Source organism: Taudactylus pleione, unplaced genomic scaffold (assembly GCF_031769625.1).
Source record: "Taudactylus pleione unplaced genomic scaffold, aTauple2 ptg000114l, whole genome shotgun sequence".
In the NCBI taxonomy this organism is placed as follows: Eukaryota; Metazoa; Chordata; class Amphibia; order Anura; family Myobatrachidae; genus Taudactylus; species Taudactylus pleione.
In genome coordinates this window covers 13182210-13202602 of record NW_028284516.1, presented here as the reverse complement: position 1 = coordinate 13202602, position 20393 = coordinate 13182210, and positions in this window count along the sequence as shown.

The following is a 20393-nucleotide window of genomic DNA, read 5'->3' as shown; positions in this document are numbered from 1 at the left end:
GCCAACCCGTATAAGACCCGGGAAAAACCCAGGTAAATACCTTGGTCGAAGTACCGGGAATTTGATCCCGTGTTTACCCTTTCAGACAGAAAAAAACCCTGGGTCGACCCGGCTGGAGCCGGGAAATTACTTTTCTTTTCTCTGTCTGAAAGGGGTATTACATGTCAATTTGCAATTTACCTAAACTCCTAAAGGCAAATTGACATGCAAATCTACACTTTTCAAACATGCCAAAAATAAATAAATATATAAATAAATAAATAATGATAGCCCTCACAGTTAAGTGAAGCGTACAGCAGGGAAAATATATTTACATCCCATTAACAAAATTGTAAATTTGCCTCAAAAACAGTGAAATTTGTGAAATATCCTATTCATTGCTATTTAATTTTGTAACCACTTAACTGACACGGTTGCATCCCATGTGACAGCTCCGTCCCCCAATTGATAAAGTGTACATCATTAACAGTCCATTCCGACACGTAATTATGTTAAGGGTTACTAAATACAGTTAGTACCAGAAAATTGCATATATGTGCTTATTTGTTTATATCTTGTTTTTTTCTGGGGTCTCTCGAGTACCACATAAAAAAATGCAATAGTGCCCCTCTATTTAGATGTGAAAACCTATGGTGAAAAAGAAAAATTGTGAAGTGTTTTTAAATAAATACATATATATATATACTGAAGTGCTAAAAGTCATGGGATAGATGCCTAGTATTGTGTAGGACCCCCTCTAGCACAGCGAAGTGCAGCAACTTGAGATGGCATTGGTTCCACAAGTGGATGGAAGACCTCTGGAGAGATGTTGACCCATGCCACCTGGATAGCTCGCACAACTCCCTGATATTTGTAGGTGTAGGATCTTGGGTCCGAATGTTTGATTGGGTTCTTGTTGGGAGAACGTGGTGGCCACACCATTCATCGGAAATCTCCAGATTGCTCCTCCAACCAATTCTGGACAACTTGGGGAGGATAACACGGTGCATTAACCTGAATATACCATCATTGTAGGGGTACATGAAGTCCATGAAGGGCTGTAAATGGTCATCAAGCAATGCAACGTAGCGGTTACTGGTCAATGACATGTTCAGGTGAACCAGCTGACCCATGCCACGTGAATCCACCCCACACTATTATGGAACCACCACCAGCCTGCATGGGGCCTTGTTGACAACTGGGGTCCACGGCCTCATGGGGCCTGTGCCACACCCGAACCCTGCCATCAGCCCGAAACAACTGGAAATGTGACTCATCAGACCACGCCACATGTTGATAGTCCTCCAGCGTCCAATTAGCGACGTCACAAGCCCAGGTGAGGTCCTGCGTCCAGTGTTGTGGTGCTAACAGGGGCACTCTGGTGGGTCTTCTGCTCCCATATCCCTTGAAAGCTACAAAATACTGCATTGACCTCCTGGATATGCGTTTGGTACCTCCTGTATTGAATGTGGATGTGATTTGAGCCAGTGTTGTCTGTTACCACGGACAATTCAGGCCGAACGCTGCTGGTCATGGTCTTTAAGCACACATGATCGGCCACTGTGCTGTCCACAGTGGGTGGTAATGTATTCCATGAGGTATTGCTGATGTACATGTGAATGTTGAATGTCCGCACATCTTTGGAAATGGAATGTCCCATCTGTCGGGCACCCACTATCATGTCCCATTCGTACGCCAATAATTCACGTCACCTTGCCATGAACAGCCTAGCTGGTGTTAAAACTGACTCGCAAGATGTCAGATTACAAATGATGCAGGTCTGGTCATTTCCAAGATGTCACAGTACGGTGACACATTACATACATTACATTAAATATATATATATATATATATATATTTATAGGCCTGTCATATCATCCCTTTCATTCATGTCACATGAATTGCACAGGTTCTGTGGCTGATTAAGACCATAAAACCAGGTCAACTGGAGACAAAGCCAGCCAGCCACGGAACCTGTGTCATTTGTATGTTTACCAAATTAAAGGGAAAATATGGAAAGGGTATCTCTCTCTCTCTCTCTCTCAACATATATTGAAGATGGAGGGCATCCATGTATTCAGGACAGGCTTGCCGACTTTCTGGCTGCCCCTTCCAGGAGGGAGCAGCCAGATCGGCATTACAGGGGGGCGTGGCTATTGCGAGGAGGCGGGGCCGGCCAGGTGATGTACGTTTGTGGGCGTAGTGGGGCCGGGGCCACGCGATCGCGTCATTTTGGCCCCGCCCCTGCTGCACAATGCCGATATTACAGGCTTTGTGAAGCAGGGGGCAGAGCCAAAATGACGCGATTCGGCGTGAATCGCGACACGGCCCCCCTTGCTGCAGGAGTTTCTAAGGTAAGTGCGGAGGGGTTAAGAGGGGTGGGTGGCAGCTGGGAGGATTGCCTGCCTTCCCGGGAGGTCGGGAGCTGCACCCGATTTTGTGGAGGCTCCCGACCAAATCGGGAGGGTAGGCAGGTATGATTCAGGACAAACCTTAAACCCTTCTGCTATTAGACAGTATCGCTTTCAGCTGCATTGGTTACGGGAGGGCTAACTAGTTTTTATGACAGGCCAAAAGGAGAGTTTCTGGGGGGTTAGGGGTGGGGTTTAAGCACTTCAGTCTTGCTTCTTCCTGTATCTGCCTCTTTTCAGATTTTGCCTCTGCTGAACAGGTCTGTACAGTGGGTCTGATTCAGAGCCGGACGCTCTGACCAGAGCGCTCGCTCTGAATCAGGGCCCTCCTACCTAAAAATGGAGCGGCCTCCTGGCCGCTCGCATAGCTGTGGGTGACCAAAAAGATGGTCGCGATGGTCAAGACCATCGCGACCATCGGGCTTGCGACGAGACCCTGCGGTAGGGTCTCAGTGACCGCAAGCCCTGGAGTGATTTTGGCTCTATCAGAGCCAAAATCACTCCCACTGACATCACTAGTGATGTCAGTGGGGCCGGACCCAGACGGTAGGCGTTCCCACGGGAACGCCTCCGTCTGGCAGCCACGCCCCCGGCACGCCTCTTCTTTTTCAGACACACCTGATATGGTCGATTCGGAGGAGGTGTCGGGTGGGCGGTCGTCAGTGTCGCACAGTGGTTCCTCCTCTATATCCTCAGGTGAGCTGTTACCCTATATAACTTCCACCCCTCTGAAGCTTCCTCTCCTGACAGTAGTGGGTCCCTTTCTCCCAGGCGCAAGCATAGTAGATCATCCCGTAAGGACAGATCTTCGCTACATTCCCGTCTAAAGCATTCCTGTAATCGGCATTCTTCCAGCAAGGAATCATCTATCAGCCCAGGTGACATGGTCCGCTGTGCTAATACGGCGGTGCTTAGAGGGTTGAAACCACAGATAAGGGAACGCATTCGTAAAGGGAAGTACGTAGATGTTTTTGCCCTTACCACTAAAGCTCATAAATCCCTGGCGGCGGCAAAAAAAAGGCGCTGTTGGGGAAGACATGCACTGCTCTTAAATGGGCTGGCTGCAAGGTTTTCACATGTTTGCGGCTTATTACTTGAATTCCCGTCCGGCAGAAGCCATGAATGTGGTGCGCTATCTGCATTTTATTCATTGCCTTTTCCGTTCTTTGAGGGGTCCCGTTTGGCACCGGTACGATGAGGAGTTTCATCGCAAGCAAAATGCCATCGGATTATGGCCTTCGGGTGTAGAGATGTGGAGGTTTGGTTGGAGGTCAGCCAGCAGTCTCCTGCTCTGGGTGATGGTTTGACCATGCGCCGTGTCCCTGTCCCGCTTGCCAGTGCTCCCAGGTAACCTGGACCTAGCCCAAGCAGAGGCCGATGCTATGCCTTTAATAACAGCTCCTGCACGACGGGGACTTGGTGTCGTTTTCGACACCTCTGTCTCCGATGTGGTGGGTTACACCCAGTCTGAGATTATGCCAAAGTCCCGACTTTCTCACAGGACCCTAAGCCCGCAGCTGCTGGAAGTGGCACTAAGTAAGGCACTTCCCCAGTGCGTGTTTCTGTCATTGCTCGAAATTGTATCCCGTGCAAAATGATGCCGACTTTTTGAAGCACGGTTTTTCTGGGGGGTTTTTGATCCCAGTTTCAGGTGCAGTGGTGGGAGGTGGTTCAAGTAATTAGTGCTCAGCTCTAGATATGCTGGACATTGTGAAGGACAAAGGTGATGCAGGAGGCTTCACCTTTTCCTGACTTGATTCTCACGCTGGTAGAAGTTGTGCCTAAAATGGCGCCTGGGAAGTATCGGTTAATTCAGCATCTGTCTTACCCGGAGGGGTCATCAGTGAACGATGCCATACCATCTGATCTCTCGGAGGTTTGTTATCAGTCATTTGATGATGCCGTGGAGATGGCGCGGTCGTTTGGTCCTGGGGCTCTTCTGGCTAAGATAGATGTCGAGTCCGCCTTTAGGTTATTGCCCTTGCACCCAGATTCCTTCCAGTTCATGTGTTTACGGCTTCAGGACGGATTCTATATTGATCGTTGTTTGCCCATGGGGTGTTCGGTTTCATGCGCCTTTTTTGAGCGATTCAGTTCGTTCTTACATTGGTGCGTGGAAGTGGGCACGGGCGAGTTGGGTATTGCACATTACTTGGATGACTTCCTTTGTGTCGGTCCTGCGCGTTCCACCCACTGTGAGAAACTGTTGTTTTCGTTGCGTGCCCTATTTACGGAATTCGGTGTTCCCATCTCCTCAGATAAGACGGAGGGTCCGTGTACCTGTCTTTCTTATCTGGGCATCAAAATTGACACTGTGGAGCAGAGTTGTTGCCTGCGTAGAATGTGGCTAAGCTACGCGACACTATCATATTGGCATTAGCTAATGGTAAAGTTACTTTACGCCAGGCTCAGGACCTGATTCAGAGGCGCTCGCTAGATGCGTACACTCGCACCCAGCGTATGCAAATTCGGCTAAGTGACGGCATGGCAGGCGATCGCACGGCAAGGCATAAGCACGCCCACCATGTCCTAGTCTGCGATCGCTTTGTGTATGTAGACGACCACCAGCCTGTCTTAAGACGCACACTTGCGCACATCATCTCCACGAAGTATATGCAACCATCTGTACATCGGGTACCATCGGAAGCGACCGCAGCGCTTGAGGTTGACTATACCCTACCACAAGCACTTCAGTGTGAAATACAACCAGGTGACGTGTACTATGACGCTGCCTGTTAATTATGCACGCCTCTGAAACGGCATTAAGACGCTGAGGCACGCCTGTGTTCGGATCTCCACTCCCTCGTTTATAGTGGCCTGGCCCTGTCACCACCCACAAATGGCTTGTCCTGTCACTCACTCTGCTGGGCAGTCTATGCGCAGCGAGCGAACGCTTCCCGATCTCTCGCACTGGTTCGCGCACATGCACTGCGATGCATACGCATGCGCAGAATGTGAAAATCGTCCAGCTATGAGCAAACGCTTCTTAGCGACCGGGTCTGAATCAGGTCCTCAGTCTCTTCTGGGCTTTTTCAATTTCGCATGCCGCATTATTTCTATGGGCAGAGTTTTCTGTAGAAAGCTTCAGCACGCGACAGTGGGTGCTCGCCGGCCACATCACTTTATTAGGTTGTCTGTCGAGATTCGGCGTGATCTCGAGGTCTGGGATTAATTTTTGGTCCAATTTAATGGTTGGCTTTTTTGGCCTGGTGGTGAACCGTCAGCAATCCTAGTCATTGCCGGTTCGGCATCTCTTGGCACAATTGGTGCTCAGGTGCCTCAAATTTAACATTTGTTTTGTTGCTCGTCATGTCCCAGGGGTTCAGAATTCCATTGCAGATGCCCTGTCCCGTTTTCAATGGGCCCGGTTCCGGTGCCTCGCCCCCACTGCTGCTCTGGGTGGTGATTCATGCCCCTATCGCTGTTGGTAGGTTATCTTCCTGGATTGGAGGGTTTAACTGTCCGCTCTATTGCTCTGGGAACTCTTAGATCCTACCGGGCTATGTGGACTCAGTGGGAGATGTTTTTGTCTTGCAAGTGTGCGCAAGGTAAAGCCCTGCATGAGGTTTTACTTTCTTTTGTTGGCACCTTTACTCCTCCGGTAGCTCGCGTGCAGTGTTTGCACAGCGATTTGTGGACATTTCTTTCTTATTGCGCTTGAGAGGCCAGCTTCACTTTACAAAAAGTTTCTTGGTAAGCCAGTCTCTGAAGGGGTGGGCTCGCATAGCTCCTGTTCCTGATGATAGTAGGTGTCCCATCATGCATGCTCTGCTACTAGGCTTGGTTGTGGCCCTTCCCTCAGTTTGCTCCTCCTCCTATGAATCGTGCCTGTTCCAACTCGCCTTTGTGATGGCGTTTCACAGGGCCTTTCGCATCAGCGAGCTGGTCGCTCGTTCCAAAATGGCCCTTTCTCCATTATTGTGATCATATATTTGTATTTTAGTATTCTGTTCATACCTTTCATTTCTTAATTTGCAGGATGCCAGTTGGACTAGTGCTCGGTTTGGTTTATAGGGCAGTCTTAAAATTTTTGGGATGCCAGATTTAACTTGGTCCTTTCGTCCTCCTTGTTTGTAGTAGTACCCTTGGTTTTGGTTGGGTTTGTTTGTTAGGTCAGCGTGGCATGCTTTGGCAATCCTACCTACCAAGGCTCCGTCTGTTGGCTGAGGAATTTGGTCCACCGGCAGTTTTGGTGATTCACCTTGGTGGGAACGATTTAGGAACTCGGTTGTCTCTTAACTTGAAGTTCTCGATTGTGCGGGATTTGGAGTTGGTGGCACAAAGGTGGCCTTGGTGTGTCTTGGTTTGGTCCTCCATCATTCCACGGCATGGTGGATAGGGCTAGACGCAAGGTAAATTCCTTTGTGACTTGAAGGATGGCAGCTATGGGGGGTTCGATAGTTTTTCACCCCTGCATACGTTTTGTGGATGTGCACCTGTATAGGTCAGATGGGGTCCATCTCCGACATGGACATGCGCCTTTTTCTTGAGAGTGTTTTCAGCCTGTTAGACAGTTTAGTTTTGAGTTAGGCGGTTGGTGGCGGGCTTGGCTCCTGGTTATGCCTCGCCTGACAGGAAAGAGCTGCAGCCGGGGGGGTCAGTGAGTGATTATTACGCAACTCCCCTTCAAAATACCTTTGAGCAGGTGGGCCCTACTGGGGCAGCAGCTTTGGTTCGCTAACCAGGCTGCGAAGGTATAAGGGAGTAACAGTTGGCCTATGTGCTTGCTGAATAGGCAATTGGCTCTGCAAGTTTTATTTACATCTGTTGATAGTTACTGACCTCTGGCTGCTGTTTCTTTCGGTTGCTACCAAACTTGAAATAAAAGTATTTATTGTTATTTAATAAAAAGGCCGACCAGTTTCAAATGCCACTCACTGTCTCCGTGTCGTTATTCTTAGTATTAAGTGTTAATTTCTTATCAGTGCGATCACTACCCCCCCCCGCACATCATGCAGGCAGAGAGAGACTGCTGCTGCTTAGTGGTAGAAGCCTCCCTGGACCCTACATTACGATTTGGCCAATTTTGCCAAATCGTAACGTCATATCGTACATATCATGCAGTGTGTATGCACGATATGTGCGCTCCCGTGGTCGCATGTGATGTTGTCAGGTTTGGTGTGCTGCACATCAAACCTGACAATATCACTTACTATTCCATGCATGTCAATGACGTACAGAACGAGGTATCATTCCGTCATTCATTACATCACTCTAATGTGTACCCCCTCTCAGCATCCCTGGGTGCAGCTTGCCTGGGGGGGGCAAATGGGTGACTGCCCCCCAGGCTGCTCCCATTAAAAGCTGTATGGGCAGGGCCGCAACTAGGGGGGGGCTGGAGGTGCACGTGCACCGGGTGCACCGCTGCACCCACCGCCAATGTCCTCCAGCCTGGCGCAGCAGGGAAGCTCAAAGCCGGATGCCCGCTGAGATTTTATTACCAGCGGGCACCCGGCTCCTTCCCTGCAGCGCCGCGGTAGCTAGAGGCTGGAGTTCTCTCCGGAACTCCAGCTTCCGGCTCTCCCCACAGGCACTATGGGAGAGACATCATGACGTCTCCCGGCGGCAGAGGCAGGAGCGGAGTTTAAGGTAAGTATTGTTTTTTAATTGTGTGTGTAAGCGGCACTACAGGGGCATTACTATGGGGGCATTAGCATAAGGGCACTACTACAGGGGCATTACCATATGGGCACTACTACAGGGGCATTACTATATGGGCATTACTACACGGCATTACCATATGGGCACTACTACAGGGGCATTACTTTATCGACACTACTACAGGGGCATTACTATATGGGCACTACTACAGGGGCATTACCATGGGGACATTACCATATGGGCATTACCATATGGGCACTAATACAGGGGCATTATTATGGGGGCATTACTATATGGGCACTACGCGCATTACTATATGGGCACTACTACAGGGACATTACCTCAGGAGGCATTACTATAGGTGCACTGCTGCAGGGGGTATTACTATGGGGGAATTACCAGGTGGGGCGCTAAATTACTGTCTTGTCCCGAGTGACAAAAATCCTAATTTCGGCTCTGGTATGGGCCTCTGATTAAGCAGGAGATGAGTCAGAACTTCATGCGGTTTCCCTGAAGAGGAGAGGGTGGGTGCAGTTTGAGCAGGGGGTGGGGCTAAACAGGACTGGGCTGTGCTAGTGCTGCAGTCATCAGAGGGAGAGGAGGAGCTGCTGCAGATCCTAGGCAAGACAGAAAGGGACTTAACTATACTCTTTCTGCTGTTTGGAAGGTAAGAGGGAGTGGAGGCTACAGGGGAAACGTGTGTGCTGTGTGTGTGTGACTTACATGTGAGCCTCTGTGTGTGAATGCTGCAGTTTTATTAGGCATTACAAACAAAATAAACAGAAATAAACACCTTGCCATCTGGCACTAGCTATACAGAAGTGATCCTAGCTCACTAATAAACAACGTATAAGAAGGTTTTTCCAGGTTTAGTTTACCTGCTTTCATAAACCTGATTCTCTCACAGAGACACGAAAGGCTGTCCTTTCCCCAGGCAGTGTCTCCCTGTAATGATCAGCCTCACAGCACTAAAAACAGCCACACAGCTGAAAACCCTAATTATCCTCCTGTGAAGCTAATAACCCAAAAAGCTCCTAACACAAATACCTTTCTGAGGTCTCAAAAGACATAGGTTAGGAATCTAGGTCAAATATACCTGCCTTCTACTATGATGCCAGTGACATTGTCACATATTCCCCTTCCAGTGGCGGGCTAGGCCGGGGGGCAGATTGCCATGTGCCCCCCCGGGCCTCAGCGCCATTCGGGCCATGGGCAGTCTGTGTCTCTGTGACACAGCTGCACTGCGCATGTAGCGCTGACCGGACGGAGTTCGGTCAGCGCTACACAGTGACTGACAAGCACACAGCCGCCGACTCTGGCAGCTGTGTGTTTGCTTTGAGTGGCAGCCAATGAGAGTCTGTTAGACTCTCACGAACTGCCGCTACGCCCACTGCAGGAACCGCTCCATCTTCTGGCCCCTGCAGTGGGTAAAGGGAGAGATGTCATGACGTCATATGACGTCTCTCCCATAATGCAGAGCGGCCCGGCCCTGGAGGCGAGAGGACAGACGGAGGAACGGATGGCGGCGGCGGGAGCGGGGATTCAGGTGTTTTTTTTTTATTTATTTATTAGGTGTGAGTGTGTGTGTGTACTGTGGGAGGGGGGGCACTACTACTGGGGGCTCTACAAGGGGGATTACTACTGGGCACACAACAAGGGGGGGATTACTACTGGGGGCACTACAAGGAAGGGGGGGACTACTATACTACTGGAGGCACTACAGTAGTATAGTACAGTAGTACTGGGGGCACTGCATAGTGGGTTCCACTACTGGGGGCACTATATAAGGGGCTTACTTCTGGGGGCACAAGGGGCACTGCACAGGGGGGACCACTACTGTGGGCACTATATAAGAAGCTTACTACTGGGGGCACAAGGGGCACTGCACAGGGGGGACCACTACTGGGGGCACTGTATAAGGGGCACTGTATAGGAGGATCACTACTGGTGGCCTGTATAAGGGGGTCCTCTCCTGGGGTACAGAGGGCACTGCATATGGGCACCACTACAGGGGGCTGCCCCATATCTTTATTTTTACTTTACATTAACTCCATATGGACCCGCCTCCTCCCTCAAACACTTGGGGGGGGGGCCTAAGCATGCTCGTGCTTCGGGCACCCTGGCTACACGCTACTCCTCTGCCAGGGCCACCTGCATGCATTTGCTCCCCAGGCTAAAAGTTGCCAGCCAGCCCCTGCCCCCTCCCCTATTTTGACCCAGGGGGCGGAACACTTGCAGCCCCCAAACAAAAGATGCAGGACTACGCATCAGCATTAGCCAGTTGGGACTCAGGTCTGATTCAGAGCTGAACGCTCTGACCAGAGCACTCGCTCTGAATCAGGGCCCTCCTACCTTTTTTTGGAGCGTCCTCATGGACGCTCGCATAGCTGTGGGTTACCACCCACAGCTATAGCGAGCGTCTATGATGATGGTCGCGATGGTCTTGACCATCGCAACCGTTGGTCTTGCGATGGAGACCCTGCGGTAGGGTCTCGCTGCCGCAAGCCCTGGAGTGATTTTGGCTCTATCAGAGCCAAAATCACTCCCACTGACATCACTAGTGATGTCAGTGGGGCCGGCTTGAGACGGTAGGCGTTCCCATGGGAACGCCTCCGTCTGGCAGGCACGCCCCCGCCACGCCCACCAAAGGGGGCGTGCTGTCAATCAACATCGACAGCACACCCCCTTTGGTGCGAGACCCGGAGCGATGGTGAGTACGTCGCTCGCCAGGTCTCGCGCATGCGCACGACGGAGCTCCCTCCATCGTGCGCATGCGTAGTGGGGAACATTGACCCGCTTGCGAGCATCCTGCCGCTCGCGAGCGGGTCTGAGTGACCTCCTCAGGTCTATGTTCCACAGTAAATGTAAATTCCTGCAAAGCTAAAAACCATCTTGTTACCCTGGCATTTTGGCCTCGCTTTACTGACATCCATTTTAATGGGACATGATCTGTTACGAGCTTAAACCGTCTGCCCAAGAGGTAATACCTCAAAGTGTCCAATGCCCACTTAATGGCCAATGCCTCTTTTTCAACAACAGCATACCTTTTTTCATGGTCATTGAGTTTTCTGCTCAAATAAACAATGGGGTGCTCTTACCCATCCCTACTTTGGGACAACACTGCTCCTACGCCTACCTCTGAGGCATCCCTCTGAACCACAAACTCTTGAGAAAAGTCTGGTGTTATCAGCACCGGTTGTGAACACAAAGCCACTTTCAATGCCAGAAACGCTTCTTCAGACTCAGGGCCCCATTTCACCAAGTTAGACTATTTCCCTTTTATAAGGTCTGTTAGTGGCACTGCTGTGGTGGCAAAATTTGGGATAAACCGTCTGTAGTACACAGTGATCCATAAAAATTCTCTAACTTGTTTTGTTTACGGGACGGGGACAGTTTTGTATGGCTTTGATTTTGTTTGACTGGGGCTTAATCAAGCCTCTCCCTATGGTGTACCCCAAGTATAGAACCTCTTCCATTGCAAGGCAACATTTCTTAGGGTTGGCTGTTAGGCCGGCCTTCCTAATTGAGTCCAGTACCGCCTGACTAACTGAGATTCCCAGTCTGGACTGTGGATTACCACATCGTCCAGATAGGCCGCTGCATACCATCTATGGGGTTTCAAAATTCTATCCATTGTATTTTGAAAGGTTGCTAGGGCCCCATGCAACCCAAAAGGCAACATCCTATACTGTAATAGCCCTTCTGGAACAGAAAAAGCTGTTTTTTCTTTTGCCCTATCAGTTAATGGTATTTGCCAATAACCCTTTGTCAGGTCCAGTGTGGTGAGATATCTGGCTGTCCCTAGCCTCTCTATCAACTCATCCACACGTGGCATGGGATACGCATCAAATTTGGAAACTGCATTTAACTTACGAAAATCGTTACAGAAGCGTAGGCTACCATCAGGCATCAGAATCAGAACTATGGGACTGCACCACTCACTATTTGACTCCTCGATGACACCAATTTCTAGCATATTCTTAACCTCTTTAGAGACAGCATCACGCTGTGCTTCAGGAATTCCATATGACTTTAGATTGACCTTAACCCCTGGTTCTGTAATGATATCATGCTGTATTATGGCCGTGCGGCCAGGCAGTGCTGAAAACAAATCTCTGTTCCTAATAAACAACTCCTTAGCCTCATTCTTTTGAGCGGCTGACAGGGTTTTGAACACTTTTACTTCTGGAACCAAAGGGACTGACGCTACTGGTGGCCTTGGTTCAGATAACAGAGCTAACCTATCTTTCCAGGGTTTGATAAAGTTAACATAGTAAATTTGTTCAGGTTTCCTCTTGCTTGGTTGGTATACTTTATAGTTAACCTCACCCACTTTCTCCCTGATTTCATATGGACCATGCCATTTAGCCAAAAACTTGCTTTCCACTGTGAGTATCAAAACAAGCACTCTGTCCCCAGAGGAAAATGTACGTACCAGGGCATTCTGGTTATACACTCTCTATTGGGCTTGTTGGGCCAGCTCCATATGTTCTTTGACAATAGGCACCACGGCCACAATCCTATCTTGCATCTGAGAGACATGTCCATTACACTTTTATAGGGTGTGGGTTGTCCTTCCCATGTCTCCTTAGCTACATCTAGCAACCCTCTGGGATGTCTTCCATACAGCAGATCAAAAGGAAAGAATCCTGTGGAAGACTGTGGTACTTCTCTAATAGACATCATCAAATATGACAACAAATATTCCCAGTTTTTCCCATCCTTGTCAACAACCTTTTTTAGCACACTTTTTAAAGTTTTGTTGAATCTCTCGACCAATCCATCCGTTTGAGGATGGTAAACGGAGGTTCTCAAGTGAGTAACTTTAAACAATTTGCACAACTCCTTCATAATTCTAGACATAAAGGGGGTACTTTGATCAGTTAAAATTTCTTTTGGTATTCCCACCCTGCTGAAAACATGCACCAGCTCTCTATCTATACTCTTGGTTGACATATTACGTAAAGGGATTGCCTCAGGATATCGAGTAGCATAATCCACTATTACGAGGATATACTGATGTCCACAGAGTAGACTTTAACAAGGGTCCAACCAAATCCATGGCTATCCGTTCAAATGGGATCTCTATAACAGGCATTGACAATAGAGGACTCTTGAAATGGGGTCTAGGTGCATGATACTGGCACTCAGGGCAGGAAGAACAGAATTCAGACCCATCATTATACACCCAAGGCCAAAAGAACTGCTGCAATACAGTTCTTCTATTTCTCTGGGGAACAACAAGCTGTTTTACCACATCCTCACCCCTTTTTGTCACTTGATACAAGAGCTCATTGTTAAGGGCCATGTGTGGAAACGTAAGCCTGCTATCTGGGTCTAACGGGTTCCCATTAACAACTTTCACATTTTCTCTGGCTCTTATCAAGGTGGAGTCCTTTAACTGTTCAGATGCAAACAAATCCTTTTTCACTTCAAGGGGAGGTATGCTTTCCACTCTGCCTCCTCTGGAGGAATTCTCTCACTTTGTTTCTCATCATCTACCCCTTCTCCAGCCATATTAGCTGGGGAAGTGGTAGCTGGGCAAGGGTCTGAGGACTCTGTTGTCACACCTAAGGCCAGCATATCACCAGACTGGTCTACTGGCCCTACACTGTTCGGCTCTGCATCCACACGGGACTTCCACAATTTCCCAAAATTGGGAAAGTCTCTCCTTATTATTACATCATGTACTAAGGAAGGGACCATTCCCACATTAACCACAGCGGAGCCACAAGAGGTCTCAACATTCACTTCAGCAGTATTATAATAACGGGTGTCACCATGTATGCAAGTTACACCAACAGTGGTTTGCTGGCCATTTATAGCATTTACCAACCCATCTTTCACAAGGGTGATTACACTTCCTGAGTCCAACAATGCCTTTACCCAGTTACCTCCCATAACAACCTCACACATTTGTTTTTCGGACTCACTTGAAGGTGTAACAGTACAGGCTAACCTGGCAAAGAAAGGCATTCTGCAACGTTCAAAGACAGCATCACACTGCACAGGTTCTTGAACAACTGGACAATTAGCAACAACATGTCCTGGCATACCACACGTAAAACATTTAATCACATAACTGTCAAGTCTTTTAGGCATGTGAGACCTTTCTGGCTCCACTGACCCATCTTTAAACCGAGCACTCACAGTCTCTTCAGTTTTAAGTTCTCTTAACCGCCCAGGACCCTTTTCCCATGGAACAGTCTTACCGGGTTTCACCGAAGTGCGCTGTTGTAGATCTAGGGGTAGCTGAGGTATAGCCAGCAGTTTCTCTCCCGCTAGATACCTTTCCACCATCTCCACTAGCTGGTCAGCTGTCTTAGGATCCCTGTGGGTCACACACTTGCGTAAAACCATGGGCAGGGACCTTAAATAACGGTCCATGACAACTTTTTCAACCATCTGAGGTCCAGCTAGTGTCTCTGGTTGTAACCATTTTGTGGTCAGGTAAATTAGGTCGTGGATTTGTGAGCGGGGAGGTTTGTCCATGTAGTACACCCAGCAATGCAAACGTTGCGCTCGGACCGACAAGTTAACTCCCAGGTGAGTCAGAATTTCTGCTTTTAGCTTTTTTCATAGTTCAAAGCATCCGCCGTGCTTAAGTCAAAGTATGCTTTTTGAGGCTCACGGGAGAGAAAGGGGTCCAGCAATCCAGCCCACTGATCCTTAGGCCAACTCTCCCGCTCGGCCGTCTTCTCAAAGACAGTCAAGTACGCCTCCACATCATCAGTCTCTGTCAATTTTTGGAGGAAATGGCTTTCTCTTATGGAACCGTTTTGAACATTTGGGGAAGCATTTCCAGGCCATGCTGCAAGATGCTGCACCACCTCTTGTAGGACCTCACGGTCCTCGTGCTGTTGCCGCCGGGTTTCCTCAATCTCTAGGCGATGTTGCCACCACGCCTCCTCAACTTCCAGTTGATGTTGCTGCCGTATCTCCTCAATCTTTAGTTGCTGTACCCTAGAGGCTTCTAGCTGTACTGCTGTCGCTTGTAGCAAGGCCTTGTCAATATCCTCCATTTTGTTGGGGTTTTCCAGCAACTTTGTAGCCTCTTTCACCCAGGACATGTATCAGTACTGATTTCCAGCAAAAAAGGAATGTCTGGCCCTTTAACTGAAACAGATTCTACAACTCTGCAGGCAAAGCACCACCTGGACTTGCTTCTATGTGTGAGGCACCATAGCTCCCAGCATGTCGCACTGTCCAAAAGCCTCTGCAGAGTATCACACCTGCAGTTTAACTCTGTGCCACATTTAATTTCAGTCCAGACAGACACAGACCTGCTTTCTGCAGAACTCTCAAAGCTGCTGCTGTCTTCACTTATGCGCAGACCATTGTTGCCCGCATTCTCCACCACATGTAGCAAGGTTGAGGAACTGGTACCATCTTTTGGGGTAAATGGCACTGCGCAGCAGCTGAGAAATCAAACAAAGTGCCTGATTCAGACCCGCTTGCTAGCAAGAGGCCGCTCGTTGTAGACGATGTTCGCTAATGTGCGCATGCGTGTAGTTCACAGTATGCGTGCACAAAGTAGTATGAGTGACCGGAATGTGCTCGCTCGCCCTGCGAAGACAACCCAGTGGAATGAGTGACACGAGAGGCCATTTCTGGGTGGTAACAGGGGCAGACCAGTAGTAACGGGGGAGTGGAGTTGCGGACGCAGGCGTGCCAGAGTGTTTCAATGCCGTTTCTGAGGCATGCATAATTAACAGGCAGCGTCATAGTACACATCACCTGGTTGAATAATACACTGAAGTGATCGCAGTGCTTGCGGTAGGGTACAGTCAACCGCAAACGCTTCGGTCAGAACCGATGTAATCCGATGTTCCGACGGTTGTATATACTTCCTAGAGATGACATACGCAAGTGGCGGCTATAGACAGGCTGGTGGGCGTCTGTAAGCACAAAGTGATCGCTCGCCAAAACATAGGGGGCGTGCTTATGCCTTCCCAATGCAAGCGGCTGCCTTGACATCACTTAGCTGAATTTCCATATGCTGGGAGCGAGCGACCGCATCTAGCGAGTGGGTCTGAATCAGGTCCAAAGTCCACTGGTCTGGTGCAACTGTCCTCTGCCAGTTTTATTAGGCAATACAAACAAAATAAACAGAAATAAACACCTTGCCATCTGGCACTAGCTATACAGAAGTGATCCTAGCTCACTAATAAACAAAGTATAAGAAGGTTTTTCCAGTCATCAGAGGGAGAGGAGGAGCTGCTGCAGATCCTAGGCAAGACAGAAAGGGACTTAACTATACTCTTTCTGCTGTTTGGAAGGTAAGAGGGAGTGGAGGCTACAGGGGAAACGTGTGTGCTGTGTGTGTGTGACTTACATGTGAGCCTCTGTGTGTGAATGCTGCAGTTTTATTAGGCATTACAAACAAAATAAACAGAAATAAACACCTTGCCATCTGGCACTAGCTATACAGAAGTGATCCTAGCTCACTAATAAACAAAGTATAAGAAGGTTTTTCCAGGTTTAGTTTACCTGCTTTCATAAACCTGATTCTCTTACAGAGACATGAAAGACTGTCCTTTCCCAAGGCAGTGTCTCCCTGTAATGATCAGCCTCACAGCACTAAAAACAGCCACACAGCTGAAAACCCTAAGTAGCCTCCTGTGAAGCTAATAACCCAAAAAGCTCCTAACACAAATACCTTCCTGAGGTTTCAAAAGACATAGGTCAGGAATCTAGGGCAAATATACCTGCCTTCCGCTATGATGCCAGTAACCTTGTTACAATATATATATAAACCCCCCCCCTTAAAAATCCTGTGTTTGCCCCTGGGAGCAGTGTAAGGTTACAGAGTGAGCAGTGCGAGGTTTGAGGGGAGCAGTGTAAGGTGTGAGGAAGCAGTGGGAGGTTTGAGGGGAGCAATGTAAGGTGTGAGGCAGTATTGGAGGTGTGAGGGGAACAGGGTAAGGTGTGAGGCAGCAGTGTGAGGAGAGCAGTGTAAGGTGTGAGGCAGCAGTGTGAGGTGAGCAGTGTAAGGTGTGAGGCAGCATTGTGAGGTGTGAGGGGAGCAGTGTAAGGTGTAAGGTAGTAGTGTGAGATGTGAGGGGAACAGTGTAAGGTGTGAGGCAGCAGTGTGAGGTGTGAGGGGAGTAGTGTAAGGCGTGAGGCAGCAGTGTGAGGGGAGCAGTGTAAATTGTGAGGGGAGCAGTGTGAGATAAAAGGGGAGCAGTTTGATGTGTAAGAGGTCCAATGTGAGGTCTGAAGGGAGCAGTGTGAGGGGAGTGTTTTGACATGTAAGAGGAACAATGTGAGGCATGAGGGGAGTACTTGTGAGGCATGAGTGGAGCAGTTTGATGTGTAAGGCATACCTCCCAACTTTTAAGATTTATCAAGAGGGACGACATTTTGCATGCCGTTGGCATGAAAAGGGGACGGGCTTTGCATAAAAGGGACGAAGCATCATGAAAAGGGGGCAGAGCCTGAGGAAAACAGGGCTTAGCCTCGTGGCACCCCCATTTAGGTCACCGTGGGGCATACCCAGCACTCTTTGAGATGCTGGGAAGCCCCCAGGCTCTCCCTACACTAGTGAACAGATGCCGTGCGCATGGTATCTGTTCTTCCTCTGCTTACCCTCTGCTCTGCTAAGCAGAGCAGCAGTTTGTGTTTCCCCCAACTTCTCCCCCACCACGGGACTCTGCAGCCCGCAGGTGGGGCAGTGGGACAGTCCCAAAAAACGGGATTGTCCTGCTGGAGGTGTGGTAAGGGGAGCAGTATGAGGCATGAGGGGAGCAGTATGAGGTATGATGGGAGCAGTATGAGTAATGAGGGGAACAGTGTGAGGTATGAAGGGAGCAGTATGAGGTATGAAGGGAGCAGTATGAGGTATGAGGGGAGCAGTTTGACGAGAGAGAAACATTGCATACTGATGTTTTATGTTGGCTGGCAATTGCAGATATTTATTACCTCTCTCTTCCACACAGGCCTGAGGAACTTACACCACCAACAGGTATCTGCAGCAAGTTGTCAAGGATGCAGGTGCAGGTAAGACAAAACATATCTAGGCCTTGTTTATTGTACATACTTTTTGTTGTATGTTTTTTCACGTGTTATATTTTTTAATGTTCGAGGCTGATAATGTTCTGGTTTTTTTTTTATATATAACAGCTACATAATGGGGGTAAGGTGCAGTCTGGGAGATTGCTAGACACTTCAGGGAGTCAGGGAGATTGCTACTATTTCAGGGAGTCTCCCTGACATTCAGGGAGAGTTGGCAAGTATGAGACATTGCCCTTGGATGGATCAAATATTGGACTAGCCTTTTTGCTGGGTGGTGCTGATGCCATCATCTATTGCACCATTTCTGTCCAGTACTGAAGTACCCCTCCAGTCCCAACCCCAGCACTTATACATGGTGCATATCTTCAGCTGTCATTGGATTTGTTAGGTTCTATAAAGACCCAGGGCTTGGCCCTTTAACATGCTCACCCTACAGTGTATATAGTGACCCCTGTTATGCACATGCATATGACACCGGGATAAAATAAATTGTATTTAAATGAGAGCTATACTAGTGTTGCAACAAGTGTTTCTATTATCATTTAAAAAATACATTCAAAATTACCTAGCAACACTTCTGCCAGGGATGATGTTAGCCTTCATAATGTCCTCGGAAGTTAATAAATTGGACATTACACAAAGTATCCTTGGTTATATTCATCATTTTTAACAGTATCTATAATGCTATACAGGGATATTTAGAAGTCGTTTTTTTCTTTCCATTTTTTATCCAATAATGTGTAACTCACATGACCAGGGTCTCCAGTAATCCTCCTTCTCTTCTTTGCTGCAGTTACATTATCATCACTAAATGCTGACACTGTGATTCAGATGCACATGATGTCAGTATGCAGGAGCATTTTTAGAGATCAGGGGACCTATGTGCATCGGGCCCGCTATACCTGTGCCAGTGGTTACTTGCTCCAGCACAATAACTTGTCACACCCTTTCCCATACTTGCACCAGCTGCCTGATCATCTTTCTGATGATGCATTTGGAAAGATGGTGCCAGCGTACAATAGAGAAATGCTGTGGGGCAGTGCCAGAGTCTTTGTTCCCTGCTGCCATCTTTGTGAATACATCGCCAGAAAGATGGCCATGCAGCTGGAACAAGTAAATGGGAGAGCACCATATGGAATCTCTTCTGTACCCATGGGCCTGTGTGCACGGCACACTAATGTTTCCGCTTGCTTGCTTTAGTGGTACACCGTGCCCTGCTCGATTTTAAAACGGCAAAATGCGCCCTGCCCTTATACCGGTGCCTTGCTAAAACAGCATGCCCCGAGCCTTGCCCACCCGCTGCAGTGTCCCGTGGGTGGGAAAAGTTGTGGTGTCCGATCACCGCCAGATGAATAGATGCCATGCGCATGAGTGGAGAGCTTGGGGAAATCCCAGCACCTCCGTAAGTGCTGGGCACGCCCCCAAGTGTGACAAATTGGAGGCGTGCCCCAAAGACATGCCCCTTCCTGGACAGCCACGCCCATTTTTCAGGAGCCTTCAGTGCATGCATAGACTATCTGCCGGCACCCCCAGCCCCCTGCCCTGCCCGCACCCTAGCGGGAACAATACACACCCTGCAACTATTATAGATATAGAACCGCAAGTATGTGATGACATCATGCTGCAACTGTTGCTCTGAGAGTTTTTTTTTTTTTTACACAGGTCTATGACATCATTGGATCCAGTACTGCACTATTCTCACCACTCCATGGTTGAGTAAGGTATCGTTCTGAGGGCCTGATTCAGACCCGTTCGCAAGCGGCCGCTCGCTTATACGCGGCTGATGTTATGCATTTGCGCATGCGTATGCATTGCGTGTGCGCGATCTAGTTTGAGCGCTCGAGAAGCGCTCGCTCGCCCAGCAAAGACAGCCCAGTGGAATGAGTGACAGGAGAGGCCGTTTGTGGGTGGTAACAGGGGCAGGGCAGTAATAACGGGGGAGTGGAGGTGCAAACGCAGGCGTGCCTGAGTGTTTCAACGCCGTTTCAGAGGCGTGCATAATTAACAGGCAGCGTCAGAGTAGACGTCACCTGGCTATTTTTTACACTGAACTGCTCGCAGTGCTTGCGGTAGGGTAAAGGCAACCACAAGCGCTGCGGTCAGATCCGATGGAACCCGATGTACTGATGGTTGTATATACTTCCTGGAGATGACGTACGCTAGTGGGCAGCTAAAGACAGGCTGGTGGGCGTCTATAAACACAAACTGACCGCTCGCCAAGACATAGTGGGCATACTTATGCCTTGCCGTGCGATCGCCTGCCTTGACGTCACTTAGCTGAATTTGCATATGCTGGGAGCAAGCGGCCGCATCTAGCGAACGGGTCTGAATCAGGTCCTGAACCTGCTCCTTTTCCATCTCCCGACTTTGGCTAGTGACCTTGCCCCT